This window comes from Taudactylus pleione, unplaced genomic scaffold (assembly GCF_031769625.1).
Source record: "Taudactylus pleione unplaced genomic scaffold, aTauple2 ptg000550l, whole genome shotgun sequence".
Lineage (NCBI taxonomy): Eukaryota > Metazoa > Chordata > Amphibia > Anura > Myobatrachidae > Taudactylus > Taudactylus pleione.
Window position 1 is genome coordinate 2515001 of NW_028284952.1, and position 19466 is coordinate 2534466.

General features: G+C 37.6%; 2 non-coding genes and 75 pseudogenes across 2 annotated transcripts; all 77 read left to right on the forward strand.

Annotated features, from left to right (window-relative positions):
* Positions 1-32: 32 nt before the first annotated feature.
* On the forward strand, positions 33-151 carry LOC148492717 (5S ribosomal RNA; annotated as a pseudogene).
* Positions 152-266: 115 nt separating this feature from the next.
* Positions 267-385, forward strand: LOC148492718 (5S ribosomal RNA; annotated as a pseudogene).
* Positions 386-501: 116 nt separating this feature from the next.
* Positions 502-620, forward strand: LOC148492719 (5S ribosomal RNA; annotated as a pseudogene).
* A 116-nt stretch (positions 621-736) lies between these two features.
* Positions 737-855, forward strand: LOC148492720 (5S ribosomal RNA; annotated as a pseudogene).
* Positions 856-971: 116 nt separating this feature from the next.
* On the forward strand, positions 972-1090 carry LOC148492721 (5S ribosomal RNA; annotated as a pseudogene).
* Positions 1091-1205: 115 nt separating this feature from the next.
* On the forward strand, positions 1206-1324 carry LOC148492722 (5S ribosomal RNA; annotated as a pseudogene).
* A 115-nt stretch (positions 1325-1439) lies between these two features.
* Positions 1440-1558, forward strand: LOC148492723 (5S ribosomal RNA; annotated as a pseudogene).
* Positions 1559-1674: 116 nt separating this feature from the next.
* On the forward strand, positions 1675-1793 carry LOC148492724 (5S ribosomal RNA; annotated as a pseudogene).
* Positions 1794-1909: 116 nt separating this feature from the next.
* On the forward strand, positions 1910-2028 carry LOC148492725 (5S ribosomal RNA; annotated as a pseudogene).
* Positions 2029-2144: 116 nt separating this feature from the next.
* LOC148492726 (5S ribosomal RNA) lies at positions 2145-2263 on the forward strand (annotated as a pseudogene).
* A 116-nt stretch (positions 2264-2379) lies between these two features.
* Positions 2380-2498, forward strand: LOC148492727 (5S ribosomal RNA; annotated as a pseudogene).
* A 116-nt stretch (positions 2499-2614) lies between these two features.
* Positions 2615-2733, forward strand: LOC148492728 (5S ribosomal RNA; annotated as a pseudogene).
* Positions 2734-2848: 115 nt separating this feature from the next.
* LOC148492729 (5S ribosomal RNA) lies at positions 2849-2967 on the forward strand (annotated as a pseudogene).
* Positions 2968-3083: 116 nt separating this feature from the next.
* LOC148492730 (5S ribosomal RNA) lies at positions 3084-3202 on the forward strand (annotated as a pseudogene).
* A 116-nt stretch (positions 3203-3318) lies between these two features.
* Positions 3319-3437, forward strand: LOC148492731 (5S ribosomal RNA; annotated as a pseudogene).
* A 116-nt stretch (positions 3438-3553) lies between these two features.
* LOC148492732 (5S ribosomal RNA) lies at positions 3554-3672 on the forward strand (annotated as a pseudogene).
* A 116-nt stretch (positions 3673-3788) lies between these two features.
* LOC148492733 (5S ribosomal RNA) lies at positions 3789-3907 on the forward strand (annotated as a pseudogene).
* A 116-nt stretch (positions 3908-4023) lies between these two features.
* Positions 4024-4142, forward strand: LOC148492734 (5S ribosomal RNA; annotated as a pseudogene).
* Positions 4143-4258: 116 nt separating this feature from the next.
* Positions 4259-4377, forward strand: LOC148492735 (5S ribosomal RNA; annotated as a pseudogene).
* Positions 4378-4947: 570 nt separating this feature from the next.
* On the forward strand, positions 4948-5066 carry LOC148492736 (5S ribosomal RNA; annotated as a pseudogene).
* A 116-nt stretch (positions 5067-5182) lies between these two features.
* On the forward strand, positions 5183-5301 carry LOC148492737 (5S ribosomal RNA; annotated as a pseudogene).
* A 115-nt stretch (positions 5302-5416) lies between these two features.
* On the forward strand, positions 5417-5535 carry LOC148492738 (5S ribosomal RNA; annotated as a pseudogene).
* Positions 5536-5651: 116 nt separating this feature from the next.
* LOC148492739 (5S ribosomal RNA) lies at positions 5652-5770 on the forward strand (annotated as a pseudogene).
* Positions 5771-5886: 116 nt separating this feature from the next.
* On the forward strand, positions 5887-6005 carry LOC148492740 (5S ribosomal RNA; annotated as a pseudogene).
* Positions 6006-6121: 116 nt separating this feature from the next.
* LOC148492741 (5S ribosomal RNA) lies at positions 6122-6240 on the forward strand (annotated as a pseudogene).
* Positions 6241-6356: 116 nt separating this feature from the next.
* LOC148492742 (5S ribosomal RNA) lies at positions 6357-6475 on the forward strand (annotated as a pseudogene).
* Positions 6476-6590: 115 nt separating this feature from the next.
* Positions 6591-6709, forward strand: LOC148492743 (5S ribosomal RNA; annotated as a pseudogene).
* A 116-nt stretch (positions 6710-6825) lies between these two features.
* Positions 6826-6944, forward strand: LOC148492744 (5S ribosomal RNA; annotated as a pseudogene).
* Positions 6945-7060: 116 nt separating this feature from the next.
* Positions 7061-7179, forward strand: LOC148492745 (5S ribosomal RNA; annotated as a pseudogene).
* Positions 7180-7294: 115 nt separating this feature from the next.
* LOC148492746 (5S ribosomal RNA) lies at positions 7295-7413 on the forward strand (annotated as a pseudogene).
* Positions 7414-7529: 116 nt separating this feature from the next.
* On the forward strand, positions 7530-7636 carry LOC148492747 (5S ribosomal RNA; annotated as a pseudogene).
* Positions 7637-7752: 116 nt separating this feature from the next.
* LOC148492748 (5S ribosomal RNA) lies at positions 7753-7871 on the forward strand (annotated as a pseudogene).
* A 115-nt stretch (positions 7872-7986) lies between these two features.
* Positions 7987-8105, forward strand: LOC148492749 (5S ribosomal RNA; annotated as a pseudogene).
* A 116-nt stretch (positions 8106-8221) lies between these two features.
* Positions 8222-8340, forward strand: LOC148492750 (5S ribosomal RNA; annotated as a pseudogene).
* A 116-nt stretch (positions 8341-8456) lies between these two features.
* LOC148492751 (5S ribosomal RNA) lies at positions 8457-8575 on the forward strand (annotated as a pseudogene).
* Positions 8576-8691: 116 nt separating this feature from the next.
* On the forward strand, positions 8692-8810 carry LOC148492752 (5S ribosomal RNA; annotated as a pseudogene).
* A 116-nt stretch (positions 8811-8926) lies between these two features.
* Positions 8927-9045, forward strand: LOC148492753 (5S ribosomal RNA; annotated as a pseudogene).
* A 350-nt stretch (positions 9046-9395) lies between these two features.
* LOC148492754 (5S ribosomal RNA) lies at positions 9396-9514 on the forward strand (annotated as a pseudogene).
* Positions 9515-9856: 342 nt separating this feature from the next.
* Positions 9857-9975, forward strand: LOC148492755 (5S ribosomal RNA; annotated as a pseudogene).
* Positions 9976-10090: 115 nt separating this feature from the next.
* LOC148492756 (5S ribosomal RNA) lies at positions 10091-10209 on the forward strand (annotated as a pseudogene).
* Positions 10210-10324: 115 nt separating this feature from the next.
* Positions 10325-10443, forward strand: LOC148492757 (5S ribosomal RNA; annotated as a pseudogene).
* Positions 10444-10559: 116 nt separating this feature from the next.
* On the forward strand, positions 10560-10678 carry LOC148492758 (5S ribosomal RNA; annotated as a pseudogene).
* A 116-nt stretch (positions 10679-10794) lies between these two features.
* Positions 10795-10913, forward strand: LOC148492759 (5S ribosomal RNA; annotated as a pseudogene).
* Positions 10914-11027: 114 nt separating this feature from the next.
* LOC148492760 (5S ribosomal RNA) lies at positions 11028-11146 on the forward strand (annotated as a pseudogene).
* A 116-nt stretch (positions 11147-11262) lies between these two features.
* On the forward strand, positions 11263-11381 carry LOC148492761 (5S ribosomal RNA; annotated as a pseudogene).
* A 116-nt stretch (positions 11382-11497) lies between these two features.
* On the forward strand, positions 11498-11616 carry LOC148492762 (5S ribosomal RNA; annotated as a pseudogene).
* A 116-nt stretch (positions 11617-11732) lies between these two features.
* Positions 11733-11851, forward strand: LOC148492763 (5S ribosomal RNA; annotated as a pseudogene).
* Positions 11852-11967: 116 nt separating this feature from the next.
* LOC148492764 (5S ribosomal RNA) lies at positions 11968-12086 on the forward strand (annotated as a pseudogene).
* A 116-nt stretch (positions 12087-12202) lies between these two features.
* LOC148492765 (5S ribosomal RNA) lies at positions 12203-12321 on the forward strand (annotated as a pseudogene).
* A 116-nt stretch (positions 12322-12437) lies between these two features.
* LOC148492766 (5S ribosomal RNA) lies at positions 12438-12556 on the forward strand (annotated as a pseudogene).
* A 116-nt stretch (positions 12557-12672) lies between these two features.
* LOC148492767 (5S ribosomal RNA) lies at positions 12673-12791 on the forward strand (annotated as a pseudogene).
* Positions 12792-12906: 115 nt separating this feature from the next.
* Positions 12907-13025, forward strand: LOC148492768 (5S ribosomal RNA). Its single transcript, XR_015871526.1, has one exon. It is a non-coding gene; the product is annotated as a 5S ribosomal RNA (ribosomal RNA).
* Positions 13026-13141: 116 nt separating this feature from the next.
* LOC148492769 (5S ribosomal RNA) lies at positions 13142-13260 on the forward strand (annotated as a pseudogene).
* Positions 13261-13376: 116 nt separating this feature from the next.
* Positions 13377-13495, forward strand: LOC148492770 (5S ribosomal RNA; annotated as a pseudogene).
* Positions 13496-13611: 116 nt separating this feature from the next.
* Positions 13612-13730, forward strand: LOC148492771 (5S ribosomal RNA; annotated as a pseudogene).
* Positions 13731-13845: 115 nt separating this feature from the next.
* Positions 13846-13964, forward strand: LOC148492772 (5S ribosomal RNA; annotated as a pseudogene).
* A 116-nt stretch (positions 13965-14080) lies between these two features.
* On the forward strand, positions 14081-14199 carry LOC148492773 (5S ribosomal RNA; annotated as a pseudogene).
* Positions 14200-14315: 116 nt separating this feature from the next.
* LOC148492774 (5S ribosomal RNA) lies at positions 14316-14434 on the forward strand (annotated as a pseudogene).
* Positions 14435-14550: 116 nt separating this feature from the next.
* On the forward strand, positions 14551-14669 carry LOC148492775 (5S ribosomal RNA; annotated as a pseudogene).
* Positions 14670-15012: 343 nt separating this feature from the next.
* Positions 15013-15131, forward strand: LOC148492776 (5S ribosomal RNA; annotated as a pseudogene).
* A 115-nt stretch (positions 15132-15246) lies between these two features.
* LOC148492777 (5S ribosomal RNA) lies at positions 15247-15365 on the forward strand (annotated as a pseudogene).
* Positions 15366-15480: 115 nt separating this feature from the next.
* On the forward strand, positions 15481-15599 carry LOC148492778 (5S ribosomal RNA; annotated as a pseudogene).
* A 116-nt stretch (positions 15600-15715) lies between these two features.
* LOC148492779 (5S ribosomal RNA) lies at positions 15716-15834 on the forward strand (annotated as a pseudogene).
* Positions 15835-15950: 116 nt separating this feature from the next.
* On the forward strand, positions 15951-16069 carry LOC148492780 (5S ribosomal RNA; annotated as a pseudogene).
* Positions 16070-16185: 116 nt separating this feature from the next.
* LOC148492781 (5S ribosomal RNA) lies at positions 16186-16304 on the forward strand (annotated as a pseudogene).
* A 115-nt stretch (positions 16305-16419) lies between these two features.
* Positions 16420-16538, forward strand: LOC148492782 (5S ribosomal RNA; annotated as a pseudogene).
* A 116-nt stretch (positions 16539-16654) lies between these two features.
* On the forward strand, positions 16655-16773 carry LOC148492783 (5S ribosomal RNA; annotated as a pseudogene).
* Positions 16774-16889: 116 nt separating this feature from the next.
* On the forward strand, positions 16890-17008 carry LOC148492784 (5S ribosomal RNA; annotated as a pseudogene).
* Positions 17009-17123: 115 nt separating this feature from the next.
* Positions 17124-17242, forward strand: LOC148492785 (5S ribosomal RNA; annotated as a pseudogene).
* A 115-nt stretch (positions 17243-17357) lies between these two features.
* On the forward strand, positions 17358-17476 carry LOC148492786 (5S ribosomal RNA). The gene has a single exon (XR_015871090.1). It is a non-coding gene; the product is annotated as a 5S ribosomal RNA (ribosomal RNA).
* Positions 17477-17592: 116 nt separating this feature from the next.
* Positions 17593-17711, forward strand: LOC148492787 (5S ribosomal RNA; annotated as a pseudogene).
* A 115-nt stretch (positions 17712-17826) lies between these two features.
* Positions 17827-17945, forward strand: LOC148492788 (5S ribosomal RNA; annotated as a pseudogene).
* Positions 17946-18061: 116 nt separating this feature from the next.
* LOC148492789 (5S ribosomal RNA) lies at positions 18062-18180 on the forward strand (annotated as a pseudogene).
* A 116-nt stretch (positions 18181-18296) lies between these two features.
* Positions 18297-18415, forward strand: LOC148492790 (5S ribosomal RNA; annotated as a pseudogene).
* A 116-nt stretch (positions 18416-18531) lies between these two features.
* Positions 18532-18650, forward strand: LOC148492791 (5S ribosomal RNA; annotated as a pseudogene).
* A 351-nt stretch (positions 18651-19001) lies between these two features.
* On the forward strand, positions 19002-19120 carry LOC148492792 (5S ribosomal RNA; annotated as a pseudogene).
* Positions 19121-19235: 115 nt separating this feature from the next.
* LOC148492793 (5S ribosomal RNA) lies at positions 19236-19354 on the forward strand (annotated as a pseudogene).
* The last annotated feature ends 112 nt before the right edge of the window (positions 19355-19466 follow it).

Genomic DNA, 19466 nt, shown 5'->3' on the forward strand with positions numbered 1-19466 from the left:
GTAATAGAGGTCTAAAGTTAATGTATTTGAGCACCTACAGCCAAACCACACTGGACATGCCCAATCTCGTCTGAAATTGGAAGCTATGCAGTGTTGGGCCTGGTTAGTACTTCGATGGGAGACAACCTGGGAATACCAGTAGCTGTAGGTAATTTTATACTGCCAAAACATTCTTTTCTATTACATTTTACATTTCATTTTTCAACTTATCATTGAATTTACTTGAGTTAAGAAGTAAAAGAGGTCTAAAGTTAATGTTTTTGAGCACTTACAGCCAAACCACACTGGACATGCCCAATCTTGTCTGATCTTGGAAGCTATACAGTGTTGGGCCTGGTTAGTACTTGGATGGGAGACCACCTGGGAATACCAGGTGCTGTATGTATTTTTATGCAGCCATAACATTCTTTTATATTACATTTTACATTTAATTTTTTCAACTTATCACTGAATTTACTTGTGTTAAGAAGTAATAGAGGTCTAAAGTTAATGCTTTTGAGCATCTACAACGAAACCACACTGGACATGCCCTATCTCATCTGATCTTGGAAGCTATGCAGTGTTGGGCCTGGTTAGTACTTGGATGGGAGACCACCTGGGAATACCAGGTGCTGTAGGTAATTTTATACTGCCATAACATTCTTTTCTATTACATTTTACATTTAATTTTTTCAACTTATCAAAGAATTTACTTGAGTTAAGAAGTAATAGAAGTCTAAAATTAATGTTTTTGAGCACCTACAGCCAAACCACACTGGACATGCCCAGTCTCGTCTGATCTTGGAAGCTATGCAGTGGTGGGCCTGGTTAGTACTTGGATGGGAGACCACCTAGGAATCCCAGGTGCTGTAGGTAATTTTATCCTGCCATAACAGTCTTTTCTACTACATTTTGCATTTAATTTTTGCAACTTATCAATGAATTTACTTGAGTTAAGAAGTAATAGAGGTCTAAAGTTAATGCTTTTGAGCACCTGCAGCCAAACCACTCTGGACATGCCCAGTCTCGTCTGATCTTGGAAGCCATGCAGTGTTGGGCCTGGTTAGTACTTGGATGGGAGACCACCTGGGAATACCAGGTGCTGTAGGTAATTTTATACTGCCATAACATTCTTTTCTATTACATTTTACATTTCATTTTTCAACTAATCATTGAATTTACTTGAGTTAAGAAGTAAAAGAGGTCTAAAGTTAATGTTTTTGAGCACCTACAGCCAAACCACACTGGACATGCCCAATCTCGTCTGAACTTGGAAGCTATGCAGTGTTTGGTCTGGTTAGTACTTCGATGGGAGACCACCTGGGAATACCAGTAGCTGTAGGTAATTTTATACTGCCAAAACATTCTTTTCTATTACATTTTACATTTCATTTTTCAACTTATCATTGAATTTACTTGAGTTAAGAAGTAAAAGAGGTCTAAAGTTAATGTTTTTGAGCACTTACAGCCAAACCACACTGGACATGCCCAATCTTGTCTGATCTTGGAAGCTATGCAATGTTGGGCCTGGTTAGTACTTGGATGGGAGACCACCTGGGAATACCAGGTGCTGTAGGTATTTTTAGGCAGCCATAACATTCTTTTCTATTACATTTTACATTTAATTTTTTCAACTTATCACTGAATTTACTTGTGTTAAGAAGTAATAGAGGTCTAAAGTTAATGCTTTTGAGCATCTACAACCAAACCACACTGGACATGCCCTATCTCATCTGATCTTGGAAGCTATGCAGTGTTGGGACTGGTTAGTACTTGGATGGGAGACCACCTGGGAATACCAGGTGCTGTAGGTAATTTTATACTGCCATAACATTCTTTTCTATTACATTTTACATTTAATTTTTTCAACTTATCAATGAATTTACTTGAGTTAAGAAGTAATAGAGGTCTAAAGTTAATGGTTTTGGGCACCTACAGCCAAACCACACTGGACATGCCCAATATCATCTGATCTTGGAAGCTATGCAGTGTTGGGCCTGGTTAGTACTTGGATGGGAGACCACCTGGGAATACCAGGTGCTGTAGGTAATTTTATACTGCCATAACATTCTTTTCTATTACATTTTACATTTAATTTTTTCAACTTATCAAAGAATTTACTTGAGTTAAGAAGTAATAGAGGTCTAAAATTAATGTTTTTGAGCACCTACAGCCAAACCATACTGGACATGCCCAATCTCGTCTGATCTTGGAAGCTATGCAGTGGTGGGCCTGGTTAGTACTTGGATGGGAGACCACCTAGGAATCCCAGGTGCTGTAGGTAATTTTATACTGCCATAACAGTCTTTTCTACTACATTTTGCATTTAATTTTTTCAACTTATCAATGAATTTACTTGAGTTAAGAAGTAATAGAGGTCTAAAGTTAATGCTTTTGAGCACCTGCAGCCAAACCACTCTGGACATGCCCAGTCTTGTCTGATCTTGGAAGCCCTGCAGTGTTGGGCCTGGTTAGTACTTGGATGGGAGACCACCTGGGAATACCAGGTGCTGTAGGTAATTTTATATAGCCATAACATTCTTTTCTATTACATTTTACATTACATTTTTTCAACTTATCAATGAATTTACTTGAGTTAAGAAGTAAAAGAGGTCTAAAGTTAATGTTTTTGAGCACCTACAGTCAAACCACACTGGACATGCCCAATCTCGTCTGATCTTGGAAGCTATGCAGTGTTGGACCTGGTTAGTACTTGGATAGAAGACCACCTGGGAATACCAGGTGCTGTAGGTAACTTTATACTGCCATAACATTCTTTTCTATTACATTTTACATTTCATTTTTCAACTTATCATTGAATTTACTTGAGTTAAGAAGTAAAAGAGGTCTAAAGTTAATGTTTTTGAGCACCTACAGCCAAACCACACTGGACATGCCCAATCTTGTCTGATCTTGGAAGCTATGCAGTGTTGAGCCTGGTTAGTACTTGGATGGGAGACCACCTGGGAATACCAGGTGCTATAGGTTATTTTATGCAGCCATAACATTCTTTTCTAATACATTTTACATTTAATTTTTTCAACATATCTATGAATTTACTTGAGTTAAGAAGTAATAGAGTTCTAAAGTTAATGTTTTTGAGCACCTACAGCCAAACCACACTGGACATGCCCAATCTTGTCTGATCTTGGAAGCAATGCGGTGTTTGGCCTGGTTACTACTTGGGTGGGAGACCACCTGGGAATACCAGGTGCTGTAGGTAATTTTATACAGCCAAAACATTCTTTTCTATTACAATTTACATTTAATTTTTTCAACTTATCAATGAATTTACATGAGTTAAGAAGTAAAAGAGGTCTAAAGTTAATGTTTTTGAGCACCTACAGCCAAAGCACACTGGACATGCCCAATCTCGTCTGATCTTCGAAGCTATGCAGTGTTGGGCCTGGTTAGTACTTGGACAGGAGACCACCTGGGAATACCAGGTGCTGTAGGTAATTTTATATAGCCATAACATTCTTTTCTATTACATTTTACATTACATTTTTTCAACTTATCAATGAATTTACTTGAGTTAAGAAGTAAAAGAGGTCTAAAGTTAATGTTTTTGAGCACCTACAGTCAAACCACACTGGACATGCCCAATCTCGTCTGATCTTGGAAACTATGCAGTGTTGGGCCTGGTTAGTACTTGGATGGGAGACCACCTAGGAATCCCAGATGCTGTAGGTAATTTTATACTGCCATAACATTCTTTTCTATTACATTTTACATTTAATTTTTTCAACTTATCAATGAATTTACTTGAGTTAAGAAGTAAAAGAGGTCTAAAGTTAATGTTTTTGAGCGCCTACAGCCAAACCACACTGGACATGCCCAATCTCGTCTGATCTTGGACGCTATACCGTGTTGGGCCTGGTAAGTACTTGGATGGGAGAACACCTGGGAATACCAGGTGCTGTACATCATTTTATACTGATATAACATTCTTTTCTATTACATTTTACATTTAATTTTTTCAACTTATCAATGAATTTACTTGAGTTAAGAAGTAATAGAGGTCTAAAGTTAATGCTTTTGAGCATCTACAACCAAACCACACTGGACATGCCCAATCTCATCTGATCTTGTAAGCTTTGCAGTGTTGGGCCTGGTTAGTACTTGGATGGGAGACCACCTGGGAATTCCAGGTGCTGTAGGTAATTTTATACTGCCATAACATTCTTTTCTATTACATTTTACATTTAATTTTTTCAACTTATCAATGAATTTACTTGAGTTAAGAAGTAATAGAGGTCTAAAGTTAATGGTTTTGGGCACCTACAGCCAAACCACACTGGACATGCCCAATATCATCTGATCTTGGAAGCTATGCAGTGTTGAGCCTGGTTAGTACTTGGATGGGAGACCACCTGGAAATACTAGGTGCTGTAGGTAATTTTATGCAGCCATAACATTCTTTTCTATTACATTTTACATTTAATTTTTTCAACTTATCAATGAATTTACTTGAGTTAAGAAGTAATAGAGGTCTAAATTTAATGCTTTTGAGCACCTACAGCCAAACCACACTGGACATGCCCAATCTCGTCTGATCTTGTAAGCTTTGCTGTGTTGGGCCTGGTTTGTACTTGGATGGGAGACCACCTGGGAATACCAGTACCTGGTGGAAATTTTATACAGCCAAAACATTCTTTTCTATTACATTAATATTTTCAACTTATCAATGAATTTACTTGAGTTAAGAAGTAAAAGAGGTCTAAAGTTAATGTTTTTGAGCACCTACAGCCAAACCACACTGGACATTCCCAATCTTGTTTGATCTTGTAAGCTTTGCTGTGTTGGGCCTGGTTTGTACTTGGATGGGAGACCACCTGGGAATACCAGTACCTGTTGGAAATTTTATACAGCCAAAACATTCTTTTCTATTACATTAATATTTTCAACTTATCAATGAATTTACTTGAGTTAAGAAGTAATAGAGGTCTAAAGTTAATGTTTTTGAGCACCTACAGCCAAACCACACTGGAAATGCCCAATCTCGTCTGATCTTGGAAGCTATGCTGTGTTGGGCATGGTTACTACTTGGATGGGAGACCCCCTGGGAATACCAGGTGCTGTAGGTAATTTTATACTGCCATAACATTCTTTTCTATTACATTTTACATTTAATTTTTTCAACTTATCAATGAATTAACTTGAGTTAAGAAGTAAAAGAGGTCTAAATTTAATGCTTTTGAGCACCTACAGCTAAACCACACTGGACATGACCAATCTCGTCTGATCTTGTAAGCTATGCAGTGTTGGGCCTGGTTAGTACTTCGATGGGAGACCACCTGGGAATACCAGGAGCTGTAGGTACTTTTATACTGCCAAAACATTCTTTTCTATTACATTTTACATTTCATTTTTCAACTTATCAATGAATTTAATTGAGTTAAGAAGTAAAAGAGGTCTAAAGTTAATGTTTTTGAGCACTTACAGCCAAACCACACTGGACATACCCAATCTTGTCTGGTCTTGGAAGCTATGCAGTGTTGGGCCTAGTTAGTACTTGGATGGGAGACCACCTGGGAATACCAGGTGCTGTAGGTATTTTTATGCAGCCATAACATTCTTTTCTATTACATTTTACATTTAATTTTTTCAACTTATCACTGAATTTACTTGTGTTAAGAAGTAATAGAGGTCTAAAGTTAATGCTTTTGAGCATCTACAACCAAACCACACTGGACATGCCCAATCTCATCTGATCTTGGAAGCTATGCAGTGTTGGGCCTGGTTAGTACTTGGATGGGAGACCACCTGGGAATACCAGGTGCTGTAGGTAATTTTATACTGCCATAACATTCTTTTCGATTACATTTTACATTTAATTTTTTCAACTTATCAATGAATTTACTTGAGTTAAGAAGTAATAGAGGTCTAAAGTTAATGGTTTTGGACACCTACAGAAAAACCACACTGGACATGCCCAATATCATCTGATCTTGGAAGCTATGCAGTGTTGGGCCTGGTTAGTACTTGGACGGGAGACCACCTGGGAATACCAGGTGCTGTAGGTAATTTTATATAGCCATAACATTCTTTTCTATTACATTTTACATTACATTTTTTCAACTTATCAATGAATTTACTTGAGTTAAGAAATAAAAGAGGTCTAAAGTTAATGTTTTTGAGCGCCTACAGCCAAACCACACTGGACATGCCCAATCTCGTCTGATCTTGGACGCTATGCCGTGTTGGGCCTGGTAAGTACCTGGATGGGAGAACACCTGGGAATACCAGGTGCTGTACATCAATTTATACTGATATAACATTCTTTTCTATTACATTTTACATTTAATTTTTTCAACTTATCAATGAATTTACTTGAGTTAAGAAGTAATAGAGGTCTAAAGTTAATGCTTTTGGGCATCTACAACCAAACCACACTGGACATGCCCAATCTCATCTGATCTTGGAAGCTATTCAGTATTGGGCCTGGTTAGTACTTGGATGGGAGACCACCTGGGAATACCAGGTGCTGTAGGTAACTTAATACTGCCATAACATTCTTTTCTATTACATTTTACATTTCATTTTTCAACTTATCATTGAATTTACTTGAGTTAAGAAGTAAAAGAGGTCTAAAGTTAATGTTTTTGAGCACCTACAGCCAAACCACACTGGACATGCCCAATCTTGTCTGATCTTGGAAGCTATGCAGTGTTGAGCCTGGTTAGTAGTTGGATGGGAGACCACCTGGAAATACCAGGTGCTGTAGGTAATTTTATGCAGCCATAACATTCTTTTCTATTACATTTTACATTTAATTTTTTCAACTTATCAATGAATTTACTTGAGTTAAGAAGTAATAGAGGTCTAAAGTTAATGTTTTTGAGCACCTACAGCCAAACCACACTGGACATGCCCAATCTCGTCTGATCTTGGAAGCTATGCTGTGTTGGGCCTGGTTACTACTTGGGTGGGAGACCACCTGGGAATACCAGGTGCTGTAGGTAATTTTATACAGCCAAAACATTCTTTTCTATTAAAATTTACATTTAATTTTTTCAACTTATCAATGAATTAACTTGAGTTAAGAAGTAAAAGAGGTCTAAAGTTAATGTTTTTGAGCACCTACAGTCAAACCACACTGGACATGCCCAATCTCGTCTGATCTTGAAAGCTATGCATTGTTGGTCCTGGTTAGTACTTGGATGGGAGACCACCTGGGAATGTCAGGTGCTGTAGGTAATTTTATACTGCCATAACATTCTTTTCTATTACATTTTACATTTCATTTTTCAACTAATCATTGAATTTACTTGAGTTAAGAAGTAAAAGAGGTCTAAAGTTAATGTTTTTGAGCACCTACAGCCAAACCACACTGGACATGCCCAATCTCGTCTGAACATGGAAGCTATGCAGTGTTGGGCCTGGTTAGTACTTGGATGGGAGACCACCTGGGAATACCAGGTGCTGTAGGTAATTTTATACTGCCATAACATTCTTTTCTATTACATTTTACATTTAATTTTTTCAACTTATCAATGAATTTACTTGAGTTAAGAAGTAATAGAGGTCTAAAGTTAATGTATTTGAGCACCTACAGCCAAACCACACTGGACATGCCCAATCGGAAGCTATGCAGTGTTGGGCCTGGTTAGTACTTGGATGGGAGACCACCTGGGAATACCAGGAGCTGTAGGTAATTTTATACTGCCATAACATTCTTTTCTATTACATTTTACATTTAATTTTTTCAACTTATCAATGAATTTACTTGAGTTAAGAAGTAATAGAGGTCTAAAATTAAAGGTTTTGGGTACCTACAGCCAAACCACCCTGGACATGCCCAATATCGTCTGATCTTGGAAGCTATGCAGTGTTGGGCACGGTTAGTACTTGAATGGGAGACCACCTGGGAATACCAGGTGCTGTTGGTAATTTTATACTGCCGTAACATTCTTTTCCATTACATTTTACATTTCATTTTTCAACTTATCATTGAATTTACTTGAGTTAAGAAGTAAAAGAGGTCTAAAGTTAATGTTTTTGAGCACCTACAGCCAAACCACACTGGACATGCCCAATCTTGTCTAATCTTGGAAGCTGTGCAGTGGTGGGCCTGGTTAGTACTTGGATGGGAGACCACCTAGGAATCCCAGGTGCTGTAGGTAATTTTATACTGCCATAACAGTCTTTTCTACTACATTTTACATTTAATTTTTTCAACTTATGAATGAATTTACTTGAGTTAAGAAGTAATAGAGGTCTAAAGTTAATGCTTTTGAGCAACTACAGCCAAACCACTCTGGATATGCCCAATCTCGTCTGATCTTGGAAGCTATACAGTGTTGGGCCTGGTTAGTACTTGGACGGGAGACCACCTGGGAATTCCAGGTGCTGTAGGTAATTTTATATAGCCATAACATTCTTTTCTATTACATTTTACATTACATTTTTTCAACTTATCATTGAATTTACTTGAGTTAAGAAGTAAAAGAGGTCTAAAGTTAATGTTTTTGAGCACCTACAGCCAAACCACACTGGACATGCCCAATCTCGTCTGATCTTGCAAGCTATGCAGTGTTGGGCCTGGTTAGTACTTGGATGGGAGACCACCTAGGAATCCCAGATGCTGTAGGTAATTTTATACTGCCATAACATTCTTTTCTATTACATTTTACATTTAATTTTTTCAACTTATCAATGAATTTACTTGAGTTAAGAAGTAAAAGAGGTCTAAAGTTAATGTTTTAGAGCGCCTACAGCCAAACCACACTGGACATGCCCAATCTCGTCTGATCTTGGACGCTATACCGTGTTGGGCCTGGTAAGTACTTGGATGGGAGAACACCTGGGAATACCAGGTGCTGTACATCATTTTATACTGATATAACATTCTTTTCTATTACATTTTACATTTAATTTTTTCAACTTATCAATGAATTTACTTGAGTTAAGAAGTAATAGAGGTCTAAAGTTAATGGTTTTGGGCACCTACAGCCAAACCACACTGGACATGCCCAATATCATCTGATCGTGGAAACTATGCAGTGTTGGGCCTGGTTAGTACTTGGATGGGAGACCACCTGGGAATACCAGGTGCTGTAGGTAACTTAATACTGCCATAACATTCTTTTCTATTACATTTTACATTTCATTTTTCAACTTATCATTGAATTTACTTGAGTTAAGAAGTAAAAGAGGTCTAAAGTTAATGTTTTTGAGCAGCTACAGCCAAACCACACTGGACATGCCCAATCTTGTCTGATCTTGGAAGCTATGCAGTGATGAGCCTGGTTACTACTTGGATGGGAGACCACCTGGAAATACTAGGTGCTGTAGGTAATTTTATGCAGCCATAACATTCTTTTCTATTACATTTTACATTTAATTTTTTCAACTTATCAATGAATTTACTTGAGTTAAGAAGTAATAGAGGTCTAAAGTTAATGTTTTTAAGCACCAACAGCCAAACCACACTGGACATGCCCAATCTCGTCTGATCTTGGAAGCTATGCGGTGTTGGGCCTGGTTACTACTTGGGTGGGAGACCACCTGGGAATACCAGGTGCTGTAGGTAATTTTATATAGTCATAACATTCTTTTCTATTACATTTTACATTACATTTTTTCAACTTATCAATGAATTAACTTGAGTTAAGAAGTAAAAGAGGTCTAAATTTAATGCTTTTGAGCACCTACAGCCAAACCACACTGGACATGACCAATCTCATCTGATCTTGTAAGCTTTGCTGTGTGGGCCTGGTTTGTACTTGGATGGGAGACCACCTGGGAATACCAGTACCTGTTGGAAATTTTATACAGCCAAAACATTCTTTTCTAATACATTAATATTTTCAACTTATCAATGAATTTTCTTGAGTTAAGAAGTAAAAGAGGTCTAAAGTTAATGTTTTTGAGCACCTACAGCCAAACCACACTGGACAATCCCAATCTTGTTTGATCTTGGAAGCTATGTAGTGTTGGGCCTGGTTAGTACTTGGATGGGAGACCACCTGGGAATACCAGGTGCTGTAGGTAATTTTATACTGCCATAACATTCTTTTCTATTACATTTTACATTTAATTTTTTCAGCTTATCAATGAATTTACTTGAGTTAAGAAGTAATAGAGGTCTAAAGTTAAGGCTTTGGCCACCTACAGCCAAACCACACTGGACATGCCCAATCTCGTCTGATCTTGGAAGCTATGCAGTGTTGGGCCTGGATAGTACTTCGATGGGAGACCACCTGGGAATACCAGGAGCTGTAGGTAATTTTATACTGCCAAAACATTCTTTTCTATTACATTTTACATTTCATTTTTCAACTTATCAATGAATTTACTTGAGTTAAGAAGTAAAAGAGGTCTAAAGTTAATGTTTTTGAGCACTTACAGCCAAAACACACTGGACATGCCCAATCTTGTCTGATCTTGGAAGCTATGCCGTGTTGAGCCTGGTTAGTAGTTGGATGGGAGACCACATGGAAATACCAGGTGCTGTAGGTAATTTTATGCAGCCATAACATTCTTTTCTATTACATTTTACATTTAATTTTTTCAACTTATCAATGAATTTACTTGAGTTAAGAAGTAATAGAGGTCTAAAGTTAATGTATTTGAGCACCTACAGCCAAACCACACTGGACATGCCCAATCTCGTCTGAACTTGGAAGCTATGCAGTGTTGGGCCTGGTTAGTACTTGGATGGGAGACTACCTGGGAATACCAGGAGCTGTAGGTAATTTTATACTGCCATAACATTCTTTTCTATTACATTTTACATTTAATTTTTTCAACTTATCAATGAATTTACTTGAGTTAAGAAGCAATAGAGGTCTAAAATTAATTGTTTTGGGTACCTACAGCCAAACCACCCTGGACATGCCCAATATCGTCTGATCTTGGAAGCTATGCAGTGTTGGGCCTGGTTAGTACTTGAATGGGAGACCACCTGGGAATACCAGGTGCTGTTGGTAATTTTATACTGCGTAACATTCTTTTCCATTACATTTTACATTTCATTTTTCAACTTATCATTGAATTTACTTGAGTTAAGAAGTAAAAGAGGTCTAAAGTTAATGCTTTTGAGCACCTACAGCCAAACCACACTGGACATGCCCAATCTCGTCTAATCTTGAAAGCTGTGCAGTGGTGGGCCTGGTTAGTACTTGGATGGGAGACCACCTAGGAATCCCAGGTGCTGTAGGTAATTTTATACTGCCATAACAGTCTTTTCTACTACATTTTACATTTAATTTTTTCAACTTATCAATGAATTTACTTGAGTTAAGAAGTAATAGAGGTCTAAAGTTAATGCTTTTGAGCAACTACAGCCAAACCACTCTGGATATGCCCAATCTCATCTGATCTTGGAAGCTATGCAGTGTTGGGCCTGGTTAGTACTTGGACGTGAGACCACCTGGGAATACCAGGTGCTGTATGTAATTTTATATAGCCATAACATTCTTCTCTATTACATTTTACATTACATTTTTTCAACTTATCATTGAATTTACTTGAGTTAAGAAGTAAAAGAGGTCTAAAGTTAATGTTTTTGAGTACCTACAGCCAAACCACACTGGACATGCCCAATCTCGTCTGATCTTGGAAGCTATGCAGTGTTGGGCCTGGTAAGTACTTGGATGGGAGACCACCTAGGAATCCCAGATGCTGTAGGTAATTTTATACTGCCATAACATTCTTTTCTATTATATTTTACATTTAATTTTTTCAACTTATCAATGAATTTACTTGAGTTAAGAAGTAAAAGAGGTCTAAAGTTAATGGTTTTGAGCGCCTACAGCCAAACCACACTGGACATGCCCAATCTCGTCTGATCTTGGACGCTATACCGTGTTGGGCCTGGTAAGTACTTGGATGGGAGAACACCTGGGAATACCAGGTGCTGTACATCATTTTATACTGATATAACATTCTTTTCTATTACATTTTACATTAAATTTTTTCAACTTATCAATGAATTTACTTGAGTTAATAAGTAATAGAGGTCTAAAGTTAATGCTTTTGAGCATCTACAACCAAACCACACTGGACATGCCCAATCTCATCTGATCTTGGAAGCTATGCAGTGTTGGGCCTGGTTAGTACTTGGATGGGAGACCACCTGGGAATACCAGGTGCTGTCGGTAATTTTATACTGCCATAACATTCTTTTCTATTACATTTTACATTTAATTTTTTCAACTTATCAATGAATTTACTTGAGTTAAGAAGTAATAGAGGTCTAAAGTTAATGGTTTTGGGCACCTACAGCCAAACCACACTGGACATGCCCAATATCATCTGATCTTGGAAGCTATGCAGTGTTGAGCCTGGTTAGTACTTGGATGGGAGACCACCTGGAAATACTAGGTGCTGTAGGTAATTTTATGCAGCCATAACATTCTTTTCTATTACATTTTACATTTAATTTTTTCAACTTATCAATGAATTTACTTGAGTTAAGAAGTAATAGAGGTCTAAAGTTAATGTTTTTGAGCACCAACAGCCAAACCACACTGGACATGCCCAATCTCGTCTGATCTTGGAAGCTATGCGGTGTTGGGCCTGGTTACTACTTGGGTGGGAGACCACCTGGGAATACCAGGTGCTGTAGGTAATTTTATACAGCCAAAACATTCTTTTCTATTACAATTTACATTTAATTTTTTCAACTTATCAAGGAATTTACTTGAGTTAAGAAGTAAAAGAGGTCTAAAGTTAATGTTTTTGAGCACCTACAGTCAAACCACACTGGACATGCCCAATCTCGTCTGATCTTGAAAGCTATGCATTGTTGGGCCTGGTTAGTACTTGGATGGGAGACCACCTGGGAATGCCAGGTGCTGTAGGTAATTTTATACTGCCATAACATTCTTTTCTATTACATTTTACATTTCATTTTTCAACTAATCATTGAATTTACTTGAGTTAAGAAGTAAAAGAGGTCTAAAGTTAATGTTTTTGAGCACCTACAGCCAAACCACACTGGACATGCCCAATCTCGTCTGAACTTGGAAGCTATGCAGTGTTGGGCCTGGTTAGTACTTGGATGGGAGACCACCTGGGAACACCAGGTGCTGTAGGTAATTTTATACTGCCATAACATTCTTTTCTATTACATTTTACATTTAATTTTTTCAACTTATCAAAGAATTTACTTGAGTTAAGAAGTAATAGAGCTCTAAAGTTAATGTTTTTGAGCACCTACAGCCAAACCACACTGGACATTCCCAATCTCGTCTGAACTTGGAAGCTATGTAGTGTTGGGCCTGGTTAGTATTTGGATGGGAGACCACCTGGGAATACCAGGAGCTGTAGGTAATTTTATACTGCCATAACATTCTTTTCTATTACATTTTACATTTAATTTTTTCAACTTATCAATGAATTTACTTGAGTTAAGAAGTAAAAGAGGTCTAAAGTTAATGCTTTTGAGCACCTGCAGCCAAACCACTCTGGACATGCCCAATCTCGTCTGATCTTGGAAGCTATGCAGTGTTGGGCCTGGTTAGTACTTGGACTGGAGACCACCTGGGAATACCAGGTGCTGTAGGTAATTTTATATAGCCATAACATTCCTTTCTATTACATTTTACATTACATTTTTTCAACTTATCAATGAATTTACTTGAGTTAAGAAGTAAAAGAGGTCTAAAGTTAATTTTTTTGAGCACCTACAGTGAAACCACACTGGACATGCCCAATCTCGTCTGATCTTGGAAGCTATGCAGTGTTGGGCCTGGTTAGTACTTGGATAGAAGACCACCTCTGAATACCAGGTGCTGTAGGTAACTTTATACTGCCATAACATTCTTTTCTATTACATTTTACATTTCATTTTTCAACTTATCATTGAATTTACTTGAGTTAAGAAGTAAAAGAGGTCTAAAGTTAATGTTTTTGAGCACCTACAGCCAAACCACACTGGACATGCCCAATCTTGTCTGATCTTGGAAGCTATGCAGTGTTGAGCCTGGTTAGTACTTGGATGGGAGACCACCTGGGAATACCAGGTGCTATAGGTAATTTTATGCAGCCATAAAATTCTTTTCTAATACATTTTACATTTAATTTTTTCAACATATCAATGAATTTACTTGAGTTAAGAAGTAATAGAGTTCTAAAGTTAATGTTTTTGAGCACCTACAGCCAAACCATACTGGACATGCCCAATCTCGTCTGATCTTGGAAGCAATGCGGTGTTTGGCCTGGCTACTACTTGGGTAGGAGACCACCTGGGAATACCAGGTGCTGTAGGTAATTTTATACAGCCAAAACATTCTTTTCTATTACAATTTACATTTAATTTTTTCAACTTATCAATGAATTTACATGAGTTAAGAAGTAAAAGAGGTCTAAAGTTAATGTTTTTGAGCGCCTACAGCCAAAGCACACTGGACATGCCCAATCTCGTCTGATCTTGGAAGCTATGCAGTGTTGGGCCTGGTTAGTACTTGGACAGGAGACCTCCTGGGAATACGAGGTGCTGTAGGTAATTTTATATTGCCATAACATTCTTTTCTATTACATTTTACATTACATTTTTTCAACTTATCAATGAATTTACTTGAGTTAAGAAGTAAAAGAGGTCTAAAGTTAATGTTTTTGAGCACCTACAGTCAAACCACACTGGACATGCCCAATCTTGCCTGATCTTGGAAACTATGCAGTGTTGGGCCTGGTTAGTACTTGGATGGGAGACCCCCTGGGAATACCAAGTGCTGTAGGTAATTTTATACTGCCATAACATTCTTTTCTATTACATTTTACATTTAATTTTTTCAACTTATCAATGAATTTACTTGAGTTAAGAAGTAATAGAGGTCTAAATTTAATGCTTTTGAGCACCTACAGCCAAACCACACTGGACATGACCAATCTCGTCTGATCTTGTAAGCTTTGCTGTGTTGGGCCTGGTTTGTACTTGGATGGGAGACCACCTGGGAATACCAGTACCTGTTGGAAATTTTATACAGCCAAAACATTCTTTTCTATTACATTATTATTTTCAACTTATCAATGAATTTACTTGAGTTAAGAAGTAAAAGAGGTCTAAAGTTAATGTTTTTGAGCACCTACAGCCAAACCACACTGGACATTCCCAATCTTGTTTGATCTTGGAAGCTATGTAGTGTTGGGCCTGGTTAGTACTTGGATGGGAGACCACCTGGGAATACCAGGTGCTGTAGGTAATTTTATACTGCCATAACATTCTTTTCTATTACATTTTACATTTAATTTTTTCAGCTTATCAATGAATTTACTTGAGTTAAGAAGTAATAGAGGTCTAAAGTTAAGGCTTTGGGCACCTACAGCCAAACCACACTGGACATGCCCAATCTCGTCTGATCTTGGAAGCTATGCAGTGTTGGGCCTGGTTAGTACTTCGATGGGAGACCACCTGGGAATACCAGGAGCTGTAGGTAATTTTATACTGCCAAAACATTCTTTTCTATTACATTTTACATTTCATTTTTCAACTTATCAATGAATTTACTTGAGTTAAGAAGTAAAAGAGGTCTAAAGTTAATGTTTTTGAGCACTTACAGCCAAACCACACTGGACATGCCCAATCTTGTCTGGTCTTGGAAGCTATGCAGTGTTGGGCCTGGTTAGTACTTGGCTGGGAGACCACCTGGGAATACCAGGTGCTGTAGGTATTTTTATGCAGCCATAACATTCTTTTCTATTACATTTTACATTTAATTTTTTCAACTTATCAATGAATTTACTTGTGTTAAGAAGTAATAGAGGTCTAAAGTTAATGTTTTAGAGCACCAACAGCCAAACCACACAGGACATGCCCAATCTCGTCTGATCTTGGAAGCTATGTAGTTTTGGGCCTGGTTAGTACTTGGATGGGAGACCACCTAGGAATCCCAGGTGCTGTAGGTACTTTTATACTGCCATAACAGTCTTTTCTATTACATTTTACATTTATTTTTTTCAACTTATCAATGAATTTACTTGAGTTAAGAAGTAATAGAGGTCTAAAGTCAATGCTTTTGAGCACCTACAGCCAAACCACACTGGACATGCCCAATCTTGTTTGATCTTGGAAGCTATGCAGTGTTGGGCCTGGTTAGTACTTGTATGGGAGACCACCTGGGAATACCAGGTGCTGTAGGTAATTTTATATAGTCATAACATTCTTTTCTATTACATTTTACATTACATTTTTTCAACTTATCAATGAATTTACTTGAGTTAAGAAGTAATAGAGGTTTAAAATTAATGGTTTTGGGCACCTACAGCCAAACCACACTGGACATGCCCAATATCGTCTGATCTTGGAAGCTGTGCAGTGTTGGGCCTGGTTAGTATTTGAATGGGAGACCACCTGGGAATACCAGGAGCTGTAGGTAATTTTATACTGCCACAACATTCTTTTCCATTACATTTTACATTTCATTTTTCAACTTATCATTGAATTTACTTGAGTTAAGAAGTAAAAGAGGTCTAAAGTTAATGTTTTTGAGCACCTACAGCCAAACCACACTGGACATGCCCAATCTCATCTGATCTTGGAAGCTATGCAGTGGTGGGCCTGGTTAGTACTTGGATGGGAGACCACCTAGGAATCCCAGGTGCTGTATCTAATTCTATGCTGCCATAACAGTCTTTTCTACTACATTTTACATTTAATTTTTTCAACTTATCAATGAATTTACTTGAGTTAAGAAGTAATAGAGGTCTAAAGTTAATGCTTTTGAGCACCTACAGCCAAACCACACTGGACATGCTCAATCTCGTCTGATCTTGGAAGCTATGCAGTGTTGGGCCTGGTTTGAACTTGGACGGGAGACCACCTGGGAATACCAGGTGCTGTAGGTAATTTTATATAGCCATAACATTCTTTTCTATTACATTTTACATTACATTTTTTCAACTTATCAATGAATTTACTTGAGTTAAGAAGTAAAAGAGGTCTAAAGTTAATGTTTTTAAGCACCTACAGTCAAACCACACTGGACATGCCCAATCTCGTCTGATCTTGGAAGCTATGCAGTGTTGGGCCTGGTTAGTACTTGGATGGGAGAACACCTGGGAATACCAGGTGCAATAGGTAATTTTATACTGCCATAACATTCTTTTCTATTACATTTTACATTTCATTTTTCAACTTATCAATGAATTTACTTGAGTTAAGAAGTAAAAGAGGTCTAAAGTTAATGTTTTTGAGCACCTACAGCCAAACCACGCTGGACTTGCCCAATCTCATCTGATCTTGGAAACTATGCAGTGTTGGGCCTGGTTAGTACTTGGATGGGAGACCACCTGGGAATACCAGGAGCTGTAGATAATTTTATACTGCCATAACATTCTTTTCTATTACATTTTACATTTCATTTTTCAAATAATCATTGAATTTACTTGGGTTAAGAAGTAAAAGAGGTCTAAAGTTAATGATTTTGAGCACCTACAGCCAAACCACATTGGACATGCCCAATCTCGTCTGAACTTGGAAGCTAAGCAGTGTTGGGCGTGGTTAGTACTTGGATGGGAGACCACCTGGGAATACCAGGTGCTGTAGGTAATTTTATACTGCCATAACATTCTTTTCTATTACATTTTACATTTAATTTTTTCAACTTATCAATGAATTTACTTGAGTTAAGAAGTAATAGAGGTCTAAAGTTAATGGTTTTGGGCACCTACAGCCAAACCACACTGGACATGCCCAATCTCGTCTGATCTTGGAAGCTATGCAGTGTTGGGCCTGGTTAGTACTTGGATTGGAGACCACCTGGGAATACCAGGTGCTGTAGGTAATTTTATACTGCCAAAACATTCTTTTCTATTACATTTTACATTTCATTTTTCAACTTATCATTGAATTTACTTGAGTTAAGAAGTAAAAGAGGTCTAAAGTTAATGTTTTTGAGCACCTACAGCCAAACCACACTGGACATGCCCAATCTAGTCTGATTTTGGAAGCTATGCAGTGTTGGACCTGGTTAGTACTTGGATGGGAGACCACCTAGAAATCCCAGGTGCTGTAGGTAATTTTATACTGCCATAACAGTCTATTCTATTACATTTTACATTTAATTTTTTCAACTTATCAATGAATTTACTTGAGTTAAGAAGTAATAGAGGTCTAAAGTTAATGCTTTTGAGCATCTACAGCCAAACCACACTGGATATGCCCAATCTCATCTGATCTTGGAAGCTATGTAGTGTTGGGCCTGGTTAGTATTTGGATGGGAGACCCCCAGGGAATACAAGGTGCTGTAGGTAATTTTATACTGCCATAACATTCTTTTCTATTACATTTTACATTTAATTTTTTTAACTTATCAATGAATTTACTTGAGTTAAGAAGTAATAGAGGTCTAAAGTTAATGTTTTTGAGCACCTACAGCCAAACCACACTGGACATGCCCAATCTCATCTGATCTTGGAAGCATTGCGGTGTTTGGCCTGGTTACTACTTGGATGGGAGACCACCTGGGAATACCAGGTGCTGTAGGTAATTTTATACAGCCAAAACTTTCTTTTCTATTACAATTTACATTACATTTTTTCAACTTATCAATGAATTTACTTGAGTTAAGAAGTAAAAGAGGTCTAAAGTTAATGTTTTTGAGCACCTACAGTCAAACCACACTGGACATGCACAATCTCGTCTGATCTTGGAAGCTATGCAGTGTTGGGCCTGGTTAGTACTTGGATGGGAGACCCCCTGGGAATACCAGGTGCTGTAGGTAATTTTATACTGCCATAACATTCTTTTCTATTACATTTTACATTTAATTTTTTCAACATATCAATGAATTTACTTGAGTTAAGAAGTAATAGAGGTCTAAATTTAATGCTTTTGAGCACCTACAGCCAAACCACACTGGACATGCCCAATCTCGTCTGATCTTGTAAGCTTTGCTGTGTTGGGCCTGGTTTGTACTTGGATGGGAGACCACCTGGGAATACCAGTACCTGTTGGAAATTTTATACAGCCAAAACATTCTTTTCTATTACATTTTACATCTAATATTTTCAACTTATCAATGAATTTACTTGAGTTAAGAAGTAAAAGAGGTCTAAAATTAATGTTTTTGAGCACCTACAGCCAAACCACACTGGACATTCCCAATCTTGTTTGATCTTGGAAACTATGTAGTGTTGGGCCTGGTTAGTACTTGGATGGGAGACCACCTGGGAATACCAGGTGCTGTAGGTAATTTTATACTGCCATAACATTCTTTTCTATTACATTTTACATTTAATTTTTTCAGCTTATCAATGAATTTACTTGAGTTAAGAAGTAATAGAGGTCTAAAGTTAAGGCTTTGGGCACCTACAGCCAAACCACACTGGACATGCCCAATCTCGTCTGATCTTGGAAGCTATGCAGTGTTGGGCCTGGTTAGTACTTGGATGGGAGACCACCTGGGACTACCAGGTGCTGTAGGTAATTTTATATAGTCATAACATTCTTTTCTATTACATTTTACATTACATTTTTTCAACTTATCAATGAATTAACTTGAGTTAAGAAGTAAAAGAGGTCTAAAGTTAATGTTTTT